This window comes from Coenobita brevimanus, chromosome 79 (assembly GCF_032717465.1).
Source record: "Coenobita brevimanus isolate Jiangsu-jjx chromosome 79, ASM3271746v2, whole genome shotgun sequence".
Taxonomy (NCBI): Eukaryota; Metazoa; Arthropoda; class Malacostraca; order Decapoda; family Coenobitidae; genus Coenobita; species Coenobita brevimanus.
In genome coordinates this window covers 824,332-842,500 of record NC_137032.1, presented here as the reverse complement: position 1 = coordinate 842,500, position 18,169 = coordinate 824,332, and the positions used below count along the sequence as shown (strand labels likewise).

The window sequence follows — 18,169 nt, the reverse complement described above, 5'->3', positions numbered from 1 at the left end:
TCCCCAGCTCCTTCGACTCCCACCATCCCCACCTCTCTGCACCCCCTCCCCCTCTCCACCTTTCTTCACCCCCCTCTCCCTCTCCCTCTCCCCACACCAATCCATCCTCTTCCCCTCCCAACTTCCCTTCGGCCCCCTCTCCCCCTCCCAAAATCCTTCCCTCCCTCCCCCTCCACCTTCCCACATCCATCCGCGCCTCTCCCTCTCCCTCTCCATATCCCTCCACCCCACACAATTATTTTCCCAGCATTAACTTCTTTTATGAAACTGGGGATCTGAATGCTCAATGTGTTTAAGGACCGCATTCAGAATAAGTCTGGAAATTGCGTAGCACCTCTTCCTCTGTGATTTATTCCGCAAGTCAATATTCAAGCGACCTCAATGACATACAAGAGAAGGCTGAAGTGTAATATGCAAAATGCACTGTCTGCTTTGATGGCTACACAAATCTTCCCCCGTCAACCAAGGCAGCTGAACAAAACAGCCGCACTGATCTAAATGTCTTTGCAGACACAGTGTTTGATTTCAACACATCAGTCACGGGCAATCAATGCTCCATTTTAACAAATCGAAACAAGTCACGGTTAATCAGTAGACTGAAGGACCTGCTTACATCTGAAGGCGTTGCTTGCTGTCAAAGTCAGGCTGATGCTGACTACATAATAAGTAGCACAGCACTGACATTTTGCTGGGAATATCGCACGATCTGTTGTACTTGTGGCAGAGGATACAGATCTGCTTGTCATGATGGCTGATAGGACCACAACAGACAATACCTACATGCAAAATGCAAGAGACTGTTCATAGCATACACAGCATCCAGCAGGCAATGCATCCACACACCCGACAATACACTCGATAACACAAGTTATCACCAGATGTGACAGTCTCTGCCTTATACGAGTATGGCATTGGCAAAAAGAAAGCCATGACAGTTTTGGAAAGTGAGGATTGGAGGACGTCGAATGTGTGTAAGAAAAGCGATGCCAACCATGAAGAAATAGCCAGAGTGGGGGAAATATTCTTCCTGAAGTTATATAATGCCAATCCGACATGTACAACACTTGATAAGCTGAGATTTGTCCAGTATATGAAGAGGATGAGCAAAGCATCCAGCAGCTTCCAACTTCTGAGCCTACCTCCCACATCCTCAGCTGCAAAGTACCACTCATATCGAGCCTACTTCGCAGTCCAGGAATGGTTGGGCAATTTTGAGGATCTAAATCCTACTGACTGTGGTTGGGTGACACAAGGTGGAATGCTCTATTCCATTCTGACTGACAGACCAGTAGCAACAGAGCATGTTCTTCGAACTGTGTCATGTGAGTGTAAATAAATGTGTGGCAAGAGATGCAAATGTCTGAAAGCAGGACTCTACTGCACACCTATCGTCACCCTCATAAAGGAACTGCCTAAGTAATTTTTCGGCGATTTCTGTGAGTGGTTTAAAATGCACCTCAAGTTTCTGCCTAAGCCATTGAAAGTTAAGAAAATGACAGGTTTTTCTCGATTTCCCGAAAAGTAGAAAAAATGACTTGGGCAGTTTCTTTAAGGGGGTGACGCTATGTGTTCCTCGTGTATTGGCCGGTCTTGTGCTAATTCATGCCCACCTGATGGAGATGATACTGAGTCCCCATGCTATACCTGTGACCATAACTAGTTACGATTAAAAAATATATATATTTTATTTAGAAGTAGCTCAATAACTGCTTCTGGCAAAAGTTAGTGCCGGTTATTGACTTTAAATGTGTTGAATTTACCATTTTGTTGAAAACAGCACGTAACCTTGATCATATCCTGAACATGCGTCAATAAATAATTAAAATAATGGTAAAAGCAGTCTTCCTATACCCCAAAACCTTGAAAAGAGGTATTATATGACCATCTGTAACTTCTGGTTCCAAAGCTATATAAGCGTCCCATGTCGTTGGCGGCCATCTTGGATATTCGTCCCACACGGCTAGCTCAAGTGGAATGTTTTAAATGTTTGTGGATTTCGACTTAGCATGCTGACAAGTAGCTTTCCTGAAAAAATCAGCTTTCTCGAATTTTTTTCCAGATTCCCATCGAATTTGAACTAATGTCCATGGCTTATATCACTAAACTGAAGGTGAGATGGAGCCATGGAGTGGAGATGATGGAGAATGTGAGACTGACTGGAAGAGTGTGTGTCAGTGAGGTAACGGGGGAGACCACGGATGAAATGGAGGCATGAAGTGGAGACGATGGAGAATGACAGACTGACTAGAGGAAGCACAGAGTGGAGAGGATGGAGAATGAGAGACTGACTAAAAGAATGTAGTGAAGTGGAGGGGGAGACCAACGATGAGATGGAGGCATGGAGTGGACAGGATGGAGAATGAGAGACTGACTAGAAGAGTGTATGTATGTGAGTCGGGGGTGGAGGGAGAAGATGGGAAAATCGAAGATGAGATGGAAGGATGGTGATCATGAGGGACGGGGGGAGGGGGGGGTGAGTTGGAGGGAGGGCAGTCAGATGGTAGTGGACAGGGTGCTGGAGGCGATTTGTTTGTGGCCACCATTTACGGGACAGAGCATGATAATGTCCAATATGCAGAGTAAATCACTAAGGAAGAGGTGATACGAAGCCTCCAAAGTCAATGACAGTGCAACCCCAATCCTGCGTCTTCGCCAAATGCCTGCTGGTGTGGGCGGGAGTTCTTCATCACTGAAACCCATAGAAGCTCTCGTCCACACCCGGCCGCGCAAGCAAGCGTTTGGTATGGACGCAACCTATGTCTGTGAAAAATGCCTAACACAGTATCTAATAACTACACCAAATCTAAACTCATAAATCAGTAATTGGTTCCTTAAATACCGCAATCGTCGTTCATATTTCTTTCTTAATCTGCGGCAAATATAACACTAAACTATCCTTAATTACTGAAGAGTAGTGAGCATTTCTTCCTCAGGCATTTATTTTGTTTATTACACCTAAAAATCCACGTGTAAATTATGACTTGGTTTCAATATGGACTTAGTTTGCAACAGTAACACAGAGGAGGATATTAAGGTGTGATGAGCAGAATAATTCGCTAAGGAAGAAGTGTTACGCAATCTCCACAGCCACGTAAAATATCATGCCTGACGAAACTGATGATTCTTTATTGCTTTCAGTAATGACGCCTGCTTTTATTTATTATACCTCCAAACTCTCTCTCTCTCTCTCTCTCTCTCTCTCTCTCTCTCTCTCTCTCTCTCATACAGACACCTCCCACTTTAGACCCCTCCCTTGCTCTCTCTCAGGTACTCTCATCTCCCCCTCCCTCCATCCCTCCCCCCTCCTTCCCCCCCTTCTCTCTCTCTCTCTCTCTCTCTCTCTCTCTCTCTTTCAAGCAGGTATATTGATCAGGGCGGGGTGTGGAGAGCTGGGTCTCTCTCTTCCCTGCACGCACACAAACAAGCACACACACACACACACACACACACACACACACACACACACACACACACACACACGCTTAAATGCTTGCTCTCACACAAGCATGCATATAAACACGCCCACATACTTAAATGCATGCTTTAACACACACACACACACACACACACACACACACACACGTCCACATTCATGTCTGCGAGTTATGCACTATATAGACAGACTGACAGATAAATAGATATAAATATTAGTCACAGTAGTTAAGCGGCTTACGGATGCTGTCAACAATAATTCTCCCTTCAGTCTAAAAGTACCGTAAGTCATATAAAAAAGTAAACATTTTCTTAACGAGTTGAAGAGAGGGGTGACGCTAACGTAAATTTTCGTGTTAACAGTTACATGTGTTCACCTTACCCTAGCTACATGAAGAACAAGGCTCATGTTTAAACCTATCAACTACACGTGTGGTTCATTAAGGCAGAGAGTCAATTTTTTACCAATTCTCAATCTACCCTCGAACACGAGCTACAGTAATTGGTTTATATCTACATTCTGTTCACTTAAACTACAGTAGGCATAAAACTGACATCTCTCCACCCTGAATGCCAAGCTGCGACAATATAACAACGGTAGAATATGGTGCTAGTCACTAAGAAAGGCTACGGAAAGGACGCAGCGCCGCAGTGTTGTGTTACCCTGCACGTGAGTTACGGGTGATAAGGCGCAGTAAGACGAAAATTCCCGCCAAGTTAACGTGACTGCACAACAGGTCTCATTTGTACTAACTTGTATTAATCTGGTGTATTCTTGCTATACTCTTTTCACATGAACTTGACCTAAAATTGCCATCTCTCCATCTTTAATCCTGAGCTATAACAAGAGAGTAACACCCTAATCACGAACAAGTGCCACGGAAAGTACGTACAGCTGTAGCACTGCCTTACTCTGCCACTGAGGTTTGAAAAACAGGCTCCAAAAGAATGAAAATCTGGGCCAAGAGTGAATGAATTATACCTTTAACGATTTTTTTTCAACTCACTATAGATTTTCTGAGTACAAGAGGCCATTTTTAAAGCTGAATAAAATTGTGTGTCAACGGCAAGACTAAATTGAGAAGAAGCGTCACTCGGATTCCAAGGGTTGATGTGCTCACTAAGTTAACATATTTCATTGTTTTATATCTTGCTCTCTTCACACGATTTTATTCAGATTACGAGGGATTTACTGACAGATTTACTGAAGAATTTACAGAGGGGTTTACTGAAGGATTTATTGAAGGATTTACTGGAGAATTTACAGGATGATTTACTGAAGGTTTTACTACGTTAACAAAAAGGGTACAGAAGGATTTACTAAATTTACTGGAGAATTTACTGAAGGATTTACTGGAGGGGTTACTGTCACTGAAGAATTTACTGAAGGAATTACTGAAGATTTTATGTGACCCACCCTGGCCGGAAAGCCTGTTATACGCCGAATAAAATCGTCTGGAGACACCTAGGCCCGTATTCTCGTCGCTTGAGGAGGCTCAATAACACCCCTTCCTGAGCGATTCATTTTTGGATATGTGTGGTTAATATCTTACTTGTACGGTATTTATGCAGAGTATGGAGATATTGGAAGTATTTATTCAGAGTATGGAGATATTGGAAGTATTTTTGTACCACAGAACAGGGCAGTAAGGTGTAATATGCATAATAAATCGCTTAGAAAAATGAATTAGGGAGCTTTTCAACCGACGAGGGTACGGACCTCTGTTCTTTAATATCTAATTCACGCTGCCGCCCTGCAATCACATATGCAACGTGGCAGGTGCTGTAGTGTGTGGGAGAGTAAGGTGGTACTCCTGCCTTGCCAATAACACAGCTCAGACGTGCAACTTTAATCTTGAAGTAACTCCTCCCTCCATGCACTCTCTGCCTCGCTCCCTCCCTCACCCACTCCACCCTCAAGCCCCCATCCCACCCCCTGACACCCCCATCCACCCACCCAATCTCTCCACTACACCCTCATCCCACGTCACTCCTTTCCTTTCTCTCTCCTCCACTCCCTCGTCCATTCCACCCTCCCTCCCATTCTTATTTCATTCATTCCACCGTCACTCCACGCATCCCATCCCACCCCAACGCCATTCACCCTGCCCCTCCTCTCCTCATCGCACTCTCTCATTCCATATCGAACCATTTCACCTTCGCCTCAACTTCATACCCTCACCCCATCCTTATGCCATCCTCATTCCTCCAATCTCACCCCCACTACACTTCCACCCATTACACCCTCACTTCCCCGCCCATCCCAGTACCTCATAACACTTGCAACTATAACAAAACCTCAGCAGTACCCCCTCAGCCCACCAACCCACATCTCACCCCAACCCACCCACGTTTCACCTCATCCCACCCATCTCCAACCCCCTCATCCCATTCTTGCTACGTTTCATTATCATTTTCTTTCCATATACTACCTCTCCACCTCTCAGTTTCTTCACCTCTCCGTCTCTCCACCTCTTCACATATCAGCCTCTCCGTCTCTCTGCCTCTTTATCTATCAGCCTCTCTCTCTCTTTCTCTCTCTCTCTCTCTCTCATATTCTTGCTGCTGCTGGACGATTTTGTACCCCTTAACCCCATCAATCTGATGACGTAATATATTTTCTATTTTGTTATTTCCTTAGATTTTGTTCACAGGAAATGAGATAGACAGAAGGATATAGAGGGTGGAATGTGTGTGTGTGTGTGTGTGTGTGTGTGTGTGTGTGTGTGTGTGTGTGTGTGTGTGTGTGTGTGTGTGTGTGTGTGTGTGTGTGTGTGTGTGTGTGTGTATTTTTCCTACAATGAATTCGTCGTCTCAGAGATTATTAGAAGCTTCTGAGATGTATCCTAAAGAGGTCCTTGTTTTGATGAACTTATCTCTTTAATTACAAAAAAAAATAATAGGAAAAAACTGCAAGGTCAGAGAGAGAGAGAGAGAGAGAGAGAGAGAGAGTCTTGGCAACCGTCCCCGAGCGAAGATGGAGTGACAGAGCATAACCCACGTCTCATCCTAATTTATGGTTCCTTATATGTGCCTCCTAAAGTTTCAATTGCTACCATATGACTGTCTTTGTCTGTCTCTTCTCTCTGCTTTCTCTGTCTGTCTTTCTTTTCTGTCTGTCTTGTCTGCCTGTCCTTCTATTCTGTCAGCTCTATCTTCCCTGTTCTGCCTGCCTGCCCCTCCTGTCTGTATCTCTATTCTGCTGTCCTATTTTATCTGCTCTTCTGCCTGTCTGTCTTTCTCCCTGCCTGTCTATTCTATCAGTCTTAACTTGCCTGTCCTTCTGTCTGCTTACTGTCTGTCTGCCTGTCTTCTCTACCTATCTTGTCCGCCTATTCTGTCTGTGTACACCCTGTCTAATCCCCCTCTTGCTTACCTGTCCTTCTGTTCATCATGTTTTCTTTCTGTCTGTCTATCTTGTGTGCCTGTACTTTCTGTCTACTTTACAAACTCGTCCTTTCATCTATCTGTCGTGTCAGTCTAATCTGTCTGTCTCATTTTGTCTGTCCATACTGTCTGCTCGTAATTTCTGTCTTGGATATTCTGTTACCTACCAGCCCTTTCTGTTCACTATTTCGTCATGTTTTCTGTCCTATCTGTGTGTGTGTGTGTGTGTGTGTGTGTGTGTGTGTGTGTGTGTGTGTGTGTGTGTGTGTGTGTGTGTGTGTGTGTGTGTGTGTGTGTGTGTAACGGTAGCAAGAATATAATTAAGAGGACCTAATCGTATAAAAAAAAGTTAATGGACACCATTTCAATACCAGAGGTCGTTCTTAATATATATATATATATATATATATATATATATATATATATATATATATATATATATATATATATATATGAATGAATAAATAAAAAAACACGCTATTTCATTTTTTCAAACAATAAATTATCAAGTATCATCATCATTTCCATCCTCAATATCCTCCTCATCATCATCACTGTCATCCTTCTCCTCTTCGTCATCATCATCTTCATCATCATTTCCACAATATACAGTAATGGTCCAGTATACGCATGTAATACTACCGGGGAAAAGTCTACGGCATATTCATACCTTGTTTGATGACCTTGTACAGGGTGGTTTATACATAACGCACAACTCTCACCCGCCTGGCGATTGTGTGCTTTGGGGACGGCTTAGTCAGTCTGTGTGTGTGTGTGTGTGTGTGTGTGTGTGTGTGTGTGTGTGTGTGTGTGTGTGTGTGTGTGTGTGTGTGTGTTCTTGCTGCTAAAAGACGATTTTATTCAGCTTAAGAAGAGTACACTAGTTCTATGAAGCTTAACAAAACACCTTACGTTCAGAGTCTCTCCTAAGCTGAAGGAAGCAGTCTGGAGGTACCGAAAATATAGTGTACGTAATAATGTAAAAAAATAAAACAAAATCTCTCAATAAATATCAGTTGGCAGGCACTAAAATGGATCACAAATGTAGTACTAAACAAGACGCCAAGAACTTTGTATCTCACGCAGCGCTGTAGTTTCCCAGTTGCCAAATCACGCGTTCTTACAAGGCCCGAAGGGAGAACGTTTTGCTGGCCTCTCCGCTCTTGCCAGCCCGCGGTCTTATGTTTTTTAGTATGTGGACCGACTGACCTGAACATTATTACTGGGAAATGATGTTGACCTGGTATCTCGGCGCGCCTTTATTGCCGTGCTGTCTATCTGTGTATCTAGTCTATCAACCTATCTATAACCAACCCACAATTTTAGAGTTGTTTTGTATGTATGTGTGTATGTGTGTATCTATGGTCAACTCACAACTTTACTGCTATTCTATTTATCTATTTGCGTGTCTACCTACCCACCTACTTACCTACCCATCTATCAACCTACTGTCAACCGCAACCTTATTGCTCTTCCTTCCGTGTATCTATCTATCTATCTATCTATCTAATAACAGCCAACCAACAGCTTTATTTTTGTCTATTTATGTTCGTCTTTCTGTCTATATATCCACTTACCTATCTGTCTATCTAACAACCAATCTATTTATCTATCTATCGACAGCCAGGCGCCTTAATCTCAAACGAGGTGGCCACAAACAAAACGCACCCGTCACCCATTCCTCCCTCATCAGACTGCCCTTTCTCCAACTCACATCCCCTTCTTTTATAAACCTCTCCACACCATCCCTTCACTTCGTCCTCGGTCATAATAGTCAAGAGAGAGAGAGAGAGAGAGAGAGAGAGAGAGAGAGAGAGGGGGGGGGGTCTAACTTCGGATGGAATTAATGTTCGACTCGGTATGATATGTTTATCTATCTGCGTTGCAAAAAGCAAAGGTCTATGAGAGCGTCACGTGCTTACTTTATCATTCCAGGTATAGTCTGATCTCACAAGGTCATACTCCAAGCGCCTTTAGACGTTTCGTAACCACTCATCTTGGCGATTTACTCTTCACCTTACACACGAGCATCGTATTGTTTGATGATAATTTAAACGATTTCGATATTACAACGGAATAATTTGACTGATTAGAAGGGTGTTATGTGAGGTGGAAGGGGACACCAAGGATGAGAAGGAGGCATGGAGTGGAGAGGATGAAGAATGAGAGACTAACTTGAAGAATGTATGTGAGTGAGGTGGAGGGGGAGACCAAGGACGAGAAGGAGGCATGAAGTGGACAGGATGGAGAATGAGAGACTGAGTAGAAGAGTGTATGTGAGTGAGGTGGAAGGGGAGAGGAGGAGGGGGAGACCAAGGATGAAGTGGAGTGATGGAGCGGAGAGATATATAAAAGGAGGGTGTGCGTTGGAGGAAGGGCAGCCAAATGGCAGACAACAGAGCAACGTGGAGGCGATTTGTTTTTGGCCACCACAAACGGGATGAAGGCGTCTGGCAACAGATATATATATATATATATATATATATATATATATATATATATATATATATATATATATATATATATATATATAAAGAAAGATAGGCAGATAGATGGTAGATTGCATCTCATAACATTTACTATACTACGTCCACTTCAACTTGGCTTAAAACTGGTGTTTCGCTAACTTTTAGTGTTGAGCTTAACAACACCTTAGCACTAGAATATAATGCTAGTCAAGAAGCGCTATGGAAAGATAAAGAGCGGTAGAATTGTCTAATTCTGCAACATAGCTGTAACAAGAGATTAACCCAATTGTGGTGCTAGTCATGAAGAAATGCTATGGAAAAGATAAAAAACGGTCGTATTATTTCATTCTGCCACTGGGCTGTGTGGAGAGATTAACACAAGAGCATACTCGTACCGCAGGTCTTGAAGGAATGCTATGAAAAGAATGTAGAGCCATAGCATTGACTTATTCTACCACTGAGCAACGGGAAATAAGCTGCAAAAGGACGAAAAACTCGGCCAGGTTAATGTGAACGAACTATAATGGGAAACAGGTCAGGATGATGTCTGTATTGATACTATGACTTTTGCTCTAACTTGACAAACATCCCTACCCCCTCTCAGAACATGACTAGATTGGAGGGTTGATCCTTTGACTACACTCTGTTCACTTCCATTTGGCGAAAAATTATCATCTCTTCTTTTTCATCCCTGGGCTGTAACAACTTATTAGCATTAGAACATGATACTAGTTGCGAATTAATACTATGGAAAAATGTAGAGCCGTAGTATATTGTCTCATCCTTCCACTGGGCCTCGAAAAATAAACTACCATACGCTGATAATCTCTGCCTATACTAGTTTTACTCTAATTATCGTCCTTTTCCAACAAATTTCACGTAGCTCAGTGGCGGTGGTGGGGGGGAGAGGCGGTGGCTGAATCGGTAGAGAAGTGGCCTGCAGTCCTGATGGACCCAGGTTCGAATCCCGGATGGGGCAGGGAACAGTTTAAGGATTTGAATTTCATTAAAAAAAAAAAAAAAAAAAAAAACTTTCCTGATCTACCAGATGACCCGCCGACATGTCGTAAAAATACCCCCGCTAATACCAATACACCAGTCCTGTATGAGACAGCCCTAGCATTTATTCACTATGGACGGTGGGTGTTAGCGCCGAAGTGGTGACATGTGGAGGTGTAGGAGGACTACTGGGCCTTGGGATAAGCTACTGCCCCCGAGATACAGGCCCTGAAGCCTTTGCCCAGAGTCGGACACATAAAAAAAAAGAAAGAAATTAGAACACTAGGGATCTACAGCTTTTCCATAGCATACCTTTGTGACTAGCATCATATTATGGTGCAAAATGTATCCTATATAATTCAGCCTTCAAGATGGAGAGATAATTTTTGGCCAAGTCAGTGTAAAAAGAGTGTAGTTAAAGTGGGTGAACCACAATACCAAGGGCGACTCATCAACATCTTATAATTAGGCTCTTCATTATTCATTCATCATTCATCTAATCCTGTGTTACCCCATGAGAAGCGTAGGAGCTCGGGGCTAGGCAAGTTGGTCCTGACATTTAAGATGAGAGTGACCAGCCTCACTAACCCCTGAGTGGCATTCGTGAGCAATAAACCCCAACCATCCCTTGGATATAAACCTGCACCGGCTCCATCCGACTGGAGAGCCTGAATTACCCACTAAACCACCAGGCACCATAATTTGGTTATATGGTTACCATCCAGCGTAGCAAATGGTTTCTTAGTGTACAAGAAACCATTTGATTTGTCATTCAGTGTACAGTCACCTGTAAACAGATGGACGAGGAAAGAATGAAGTTAAGAAAGACAGAAGAGGAAGGGAGGAAAAAAAGGAAGGAAGAGAGGACCGGGCAGTGACCCGACAGCAGCACTATATCGAGTGAATGAATGGTGAGCGTCCCCACCTACCATTAACGCCCACAATTTAATATTTAAGTTGTGTCTGTGGCGCACTTCCATCAGGTAAAAAGAAAGCGACTAAAACTCTCCTAATGATTACTACAGCAATGCACGCGTCAACTAAGATTTAGGGAACAAACTGTACCTGTCGAGTTGTATATTTAGCCAGCTGGAGTGAGTCTGCCTTCCAACATCTCCTCCATCCCTCGATCATCCAAACCCCCCCTCTCCACCACCCCCCTCTCCAATCTCCCCCCTTTCTCTCGATCATCCAAACCCTCCTCCACCCCCCTCCGGGCACCAAGCCAGCCCCCTCTCTCCCCAGCGTGGCTCCTACACAGGGTTTGTTTACGTCAACAGCTGATGCGGCATGACGTCATTGCGGTAGGCTAGTAAGGGGCCCGGGATGCTTTCAAACTAAGCCACACAGTCATAAACTTTCTCACGGTAAGCCTTCTGAATTCACGCCAGTTCATATCACGCAGCATCAGTTTCCTTTGCCTTGTTTTTCACGTTTTTATTACGTCTCGTTTAGATATGAAGTGTTGGTTAATAGAAGGCCTGGGATGCTTTCAAACCAGGGGACACAGTCATCAACTTTTTCAGGGCAGATCTACTGAATCTACGCCAGTTCATATTATCCGGCATCAGTTTCCTTTGTCCGATTTTTCACGTTGTTGTTCCCTCTCCTTTAGATATGAAGTGTTTGGTAACTGTATCAGTGAAGATGGTGCTGGAGAGAGACACCTTCATGTGGTGGTACCGATAATAACACGCACCTTCACTGCCCAGTTATATAAACGTCCCTCATCTCCCTCCCTGTACCCACAAAAGAAGGATGGTCGCCTGCAAGAGAAGACGAATTTAGCCTGTGGTCCACTATGTTCACGTTTAGATAAACCTGAGACGACGACGATAACAACTACAAGGAGTGAAGATAAGACCCGGTCCACACACTAAGCTCAAGTAAATTTACGGTTTCGATCCCCGGTCATGCAAACAAGGTCACCGATACTCTGGATGCCTGTGAACCACGCCCGTGTTTTGAAGTCTGCAACACAACATCCATAACGATTAATTGCGCATTTTACATATTATATTCTTCTTACTCTAACTTTGCCTAACACCGCCATCTCTTCACCTAGAATGCTGAACTGTAACAAAAGATTAACACAAGAACATGATGCAGGTCGCGAAAACGTGCTATGAAAAGGATGTATAGCAACAGCATTGTTTTTCCGCCGGTGAACTACGTGAAATAAGTTGCAAACATGGATATCTTGCGTTCATTCTGCATGAGAGAGAGAGAGAGAGAGAGAGAGAGAGAGAGAGAGAGAGAGAGAGAGAGAGAGCAAAACAAACACAAGAAGAGGTAAAATAGCGTGTGGAAAGCGTACACTGGGGGGATTTGTTCTAGATGCTTTCCCTGGCAGGGCTCATTGTGTGTGTGTGTGTGTGTGTGTGTGTGTGTGTGTGTGTGTGTGTGTGTGTGTGTGTGTGTGTGTGATGGTCCCTACCCAAAAATACCGACCGTGCGTGGAGGGTTGTGTGTGTGTGTGTGTGTGTGTGTGTGTGTGTGTGTGTGAAAGAAAGAGAGAGGGAGAGAGAGAGAGAGAGAGAGAGAGAGAGAGAGAGAGAGAGAGAGAGAGAGAGAGAGAGAGAGAGAGAGAGAGAGAGAGAGAGAGAGAGAGCGTTTATGGTGGTCCTAACTATTAGCCTCTACGCCAGATTTCATCATATATACAGTATTCAGTAATATACCACAACAAATTTACCGCGATATACTCTACACCTAGTAGCTAAGTTAAGGAATACCCAGTTAAAATGCTCGTTTCTGCTTATCTAATTCCACAGAATACATGGCACCCAGTATCATTATTAATTACCCTCAATAAGTTATAAAAAAAAAAAAAATACCCGTACATCCATGGCTATGACCTTGAAAATGGTAAATGTGAAATATGTAAGGCAACAGTCTGAAAATTATATCCGTATCCTAGAAATTCTTTAACATAACTTGTTTTTTTCTGTTCTTGTTCCATGCTGTTCTCCTATTTATGATCGTCAGAATTTTCACAGTTACATGAAACTACCCTATGAAAGGCACGGAAATATTTGCTAATTAATCTGTATAAAACTGCGATATAACGACTGTATCGCAATAACAAGCATTAGCACAAGAACTTACGGTTGCCTTGCTGCCTATAGCATATTATTTTTCATAAATATATATATATATATATATATATATATATATATATATATATATATATATATATATATATATAATTAAAGAAGGCTGTATTTAACCCTTCCAGGTCGAAAAATCTCGGAGGTAGTAAAACATCGTCTCGTGGAAGCAAAAATAAAATCAGAAGCGCGTTATTGGGGTGAAGGGGTTATCGCTACACATAAAACACACCTTCAAATTGCTTACTAGGGCTGTCCGTCAGAGTCAGGCGTTTGCAAGCCGGGCGTTACAGTACGAAATGCGTATGCTGAATATAGGGTGTCCCGTGAACTGTGCCAAATTTTAGGAGCCAATTCCTTGGCTAATTTTATGGATCCAATTCTCAACCGTTACGCAGCCACAATTACTGAAAACTTAAGGGTAAATTAAGAGACAAACCATTTTCCCCCCATAAGGCCACCAGTAACTGTAGCTAAGTAACTGCTTAGAATTGGACCCATGTTTATACAGCATTTCTAACTCAAAACTGGTCCAAAAATAACCTCCAGAAATTCGGCAGACTTTTCAGACTACATAGGGAAAGTAGGACATTATTCTCGCACGGAAATTAAAACACACGCCCGCCATTTCAAAAACATCCTCTATGGCTCATACTCTCGTTAGTTAACGAAGCTCCCTAACATCTTCTCATAAGTGATTTATGTCCGTATATGGATGGTCAATATCCTTTTGTACATTACTTATGCAGAGTATGGCGATATTGAAGGGATCTACGTAACGCAGAGGAGGATTATGGTGATGCTGCAAGGCTTTGCGTAACAGAAGAGTACAGTAAGGTGTACTAGACAAAATAAATCGCTTAGGAAAAGTTGTTAGGAGGCTTCCTCAACCGACGAGAATACCAGCCCATGACACCAAACCTTCCACTGGCAGGCTAATGGTATTCGAATTTTCTGCTGAAGTAATTTTAAGGGCCAGCGCGTTAAGTGGTATAAAAGGCTTCGTAGCACCTCGTCCTTAACGATTTACTTTGCATATTAATGCTCTTCATCCCTTTGTATGTTATTTATACTTTGCGTCAATATCATACAAGAGGATCCCGTGGAGAAATGTGCAGAATAAATCGCTACGGGAGAGATGTTACGAATTGTCCACAGCAACTTAAAACACGATCCTAAAACAAACACTATCCCTGAAACCAAAGCTTCCACATACTTGCTTACCGCAAGTTCCTACTGAAGAGGGAGGTGACGGGGGAGTGCCGATTGTGTTGGTTGGTTGTGGGCAGAGTTACAATGCATTCCCAGTCACAAAAAACAGCGTCCCAAAAAAACAAAATCCACATAAAATCCACATACCTGATTATCCGAAGTCCCTGCTGAAGAGGAAGGTGACGGAGGAGTGCTTGTAGTGGTGATTTGCTGTGCAAAGGCGCGAGGCAGTACAGCGCTCGGATTTGAATTTGAATTTAGCTGTGCAGGGGCCGCCCACCCTTAGATCCTGGGCCGGTGGGCAGCCTAGGGGCACCTCCAATATCCGGGATCTCTCCAGGTTACTCGAGTTTTGGCGGGACGGTCTGTGGGTTAGGGTGGACCGACTGTGAAACGAGCTTTCGAAAGTTGAAAGTGACAAGGAGGAGCTTAGAGGGTGTACAAGAGCTTAGATGGTGATGTCCAAAGCTTAAATGATGGTTGATGTACAAGGAAAACTTAATGGTGTACAAAAGTTTAGGTGATGGTGTTCAAAGCTCTAATGGTGATGTACGGAGGAAACTTAGTGGTGTAAAAGAGTAGCTTTGATGGCGCTAAAAGGAGGCTTAGTGAGGTACAGATAAATCGTCTGACTGTCAGACAAGTCTTGATTTGGTGGTGCACTTGAGAAAAATAGATGGTGATGTACAGAAATATTAGTCGACGGTGTACAGAAAGAACTTATATGGCACACAGGAGGAGCTTAGAATTATGATGATGTAGAAAGAAAAATGTAGCTACTGGTAGAAGGAACAAAAGTAGTGTAAGCAGAAAATTTAGATGGCAATTCAAGGGAGAGCCAGATAGTGTTATATAGAAAGGAAAGAAACTATGACGGTGTAACAACGAAGTGGTATGGTTGGGTGTTATAAGGACTGTAGAGAAATTTGATGGGGTTATAACGAAGTGTTTTTGTTGGGTGTTATAAAAAAAAACTGATAACTTGCCTAGTGTTATAAGGAGGTATTTTGGTGCTTTGTTGGAGACTGTCCTTTTTCTCTGAGGGGACGCAAAGATCTTGAAATCGGTGTTATACGGAGACAGGTGATGTTAAATACGTAAGGAGCGCTGCTGGTGCTACTGCTGTGGTACTGTGGTGTTAATCTGGCTGTGTGCTATAGAGATGAGCCTTTTATGTGGGAAGAGATGGTTGCAGTGCGAGCGTGTGTCTGGGAGTGAGGGAACGAGAGTGGCGGTGCCGGTATAGTAGCGACTTGGCTCTGTCCTGCGGTCGCGCTGTGAACCCCCCCCCGCCCTCCCGTCTCTCTCTTTCTCTCTCTGCTTGTGTGCCTGTGTGTGAGCGCGTGTGTGTACGTGCTTGCATAAGTGCAGGTGTGTGTGTGTGTGTGTGTGTGTGTGTGTGTGTGTGTGTGTGTGTGTGTGTGTGTGTGTGTGTGTGTGTGTGTGTGTGTGTGTGTGTTCAATAAATTATCGTAAGATATTTAAGCGAAACTAATATCATTTAAACATTTAAATGATACATATACATAAACACAAGCAAAACAAAGAACATACATATAACAAATGTAAAACTTTCAAATGGTGCAAATACCATACAACAGAATGTTATGGTGTAATATGCAAAATAAATCACTAAGGAAGAGGAAGTACGAAGTCTCCCAGTGCACCCACAGTACTGAACAAAATACCTGAACAAAAGACACCATTAAACAGACTACCAAGCAACTCTTCGTCCATCTTAGCTTTAATATCTCTGTCCTTTTGCAGCTTACTGGCCGTAGCTCAATGATAGAATAATACAATACTCCATCTCTGAAGTCTTTCCACAGCACTTCTTCGTGACTAGCACCATATTCTACTCTTCATCTCTTGCAACAACTCTGGATTCAAGGTGAAGCGATGGCAATGTTAGCTCGTTAAAGTGAAACAATCCAGTCAGTCATCGTCCAGTCTAATTACACCTCCCTATCAACTAATCTGAATGGGGCTAGGATCTCTGAATGCAACAACAAAAAATAAAAAAGAAAGAAAAGAAAAAAAACGCATGACACGACACATTCAGTCAACATCTTGGCCTCCCAGAGCTTCCCTATCCTCCGAAAAGGCGATGGAGAGTGCAGAAGGGTAACTGAAGCATGCAGTCCACTGAGTTCACGTTCAGATGAGGCAGGGGTTGCAATTACTACTACTGCCACTACTGCTATTACTACTACTATCCTCAAACTCACTAAAACACAGGGTGGTCCATATAAGGCACAGCCCATTTATCATGTATTGCTGAAATGGCCCAATCAGCATTACCAATGTCTACCCTGTGCCATTTTCTACTTCCCATGAGCCCTTTTCATGTCTTACATCGGTGCTGGAGAGCAACACCTTCACTTGGTAACACTGTGACCGGGTGGCTCCACTGCCTGGTCATACAAAAGTCCCACAGTTCCCTCTCTATCCCCCAAAAGGAGGATGGTGGACTACAGAACGAGGGTAACTTCAGCCTGCAGTACACTGGGCTCGCATTCTGATGATCCTTGGGTTGCAACTACCACAGTTACGACTACCACTGCTACTACTACATGTTTTACACTAAAGTTTCTTAACATTCTGGTTCTGAAGCAACTCCGGCGACCCTTATTTGCACTGGTAATATATCCAGGTTAATGCATAAATGTGATGCAGTAATGAACAGTGATGACACAGATCAACGATAATGTGTTTACCATGAGTTTCAATATATGACAGCTCGTGAAAATTATAACTAATATTCATTTTCCTAATTCTGTGGTTACACATTAGTTCACGATGTTGATCAACTGAAAAGTGTTCGTACGGTATATATTTTCGTTTATGTATCCTGTTTCTATAACTCTACACACACACACACACACACACACACACACACACACACACACACACACACACACACACACACACACACACACACACACACACTTGTCCCAGGTATTTGTGCACACGCCTATGATATATTTACGGTGCACTAGTAGCCTGGCAACAAGATGGTGGCCGGCAAAGGAGTCGTGTCACTAATAATAAAGCCTTCAATGCATTATAGTCCTTCACTTTAGCTTGGTCCAGATTGTTGTCCTGTTGCTGCATACTTCATGTAGCTCAGTGGCAGGGTAAGACAGTACTGTGGCTCTACAATCTTTAAACACCACTCCCTTATGATCAGCATCGTATTCTATCATCAATCTGTTATGACTCAGTATTCAAGATGGAGAGGTGGCAATTTCAGGCCAAGCTGAAGTAAATCGAGTATAGATTTCCCCAAAGCATAGGAATCCATTGAGTGAGAGGTAAAGTATGCAGTGACACCAGCAAAATGACAAACCTGCCTCGGTTTACACAACGGTAGGCATTACTACACAACCCTCGATGCAGCCACTACTGGAATGTACTCAATATACTCTAACTTGGCCTAAAACTACCATCTCGCCACCTACAAAGCTGAACTGTAACAACAGATTAAACCTATAATATGCTCCCAATCACGAAGTGCTATGGAATGAGGTAGAGCCGTAACATTACCTTTTTCTGCTACTG

General features: G+C 43.1%; 1 protein-coding gene across 1 annotated transcript in view; it reads right to left on the bottom strand.

The window, feature by feature from the left end:
- The window catches only part of LOC145408952 (excitatory amino acid transporter-like), a 362,199-nt gene extending 347,252 nt beyond the window's left edge, over nt 1-14,947 (bottom strand). The window contains exon 1 of the transcript XR_013899021.1: nt 14,756-14,947. The gene's annotated coding sequence lies outside the window, so the exon portion shown is untranslated. The remainder of the gene's footprint in view (nt 1-14,755) is intronic.
- Between the last annotated feature and the right edge of the window lie 3,222 nt (nt 14,948-18,169).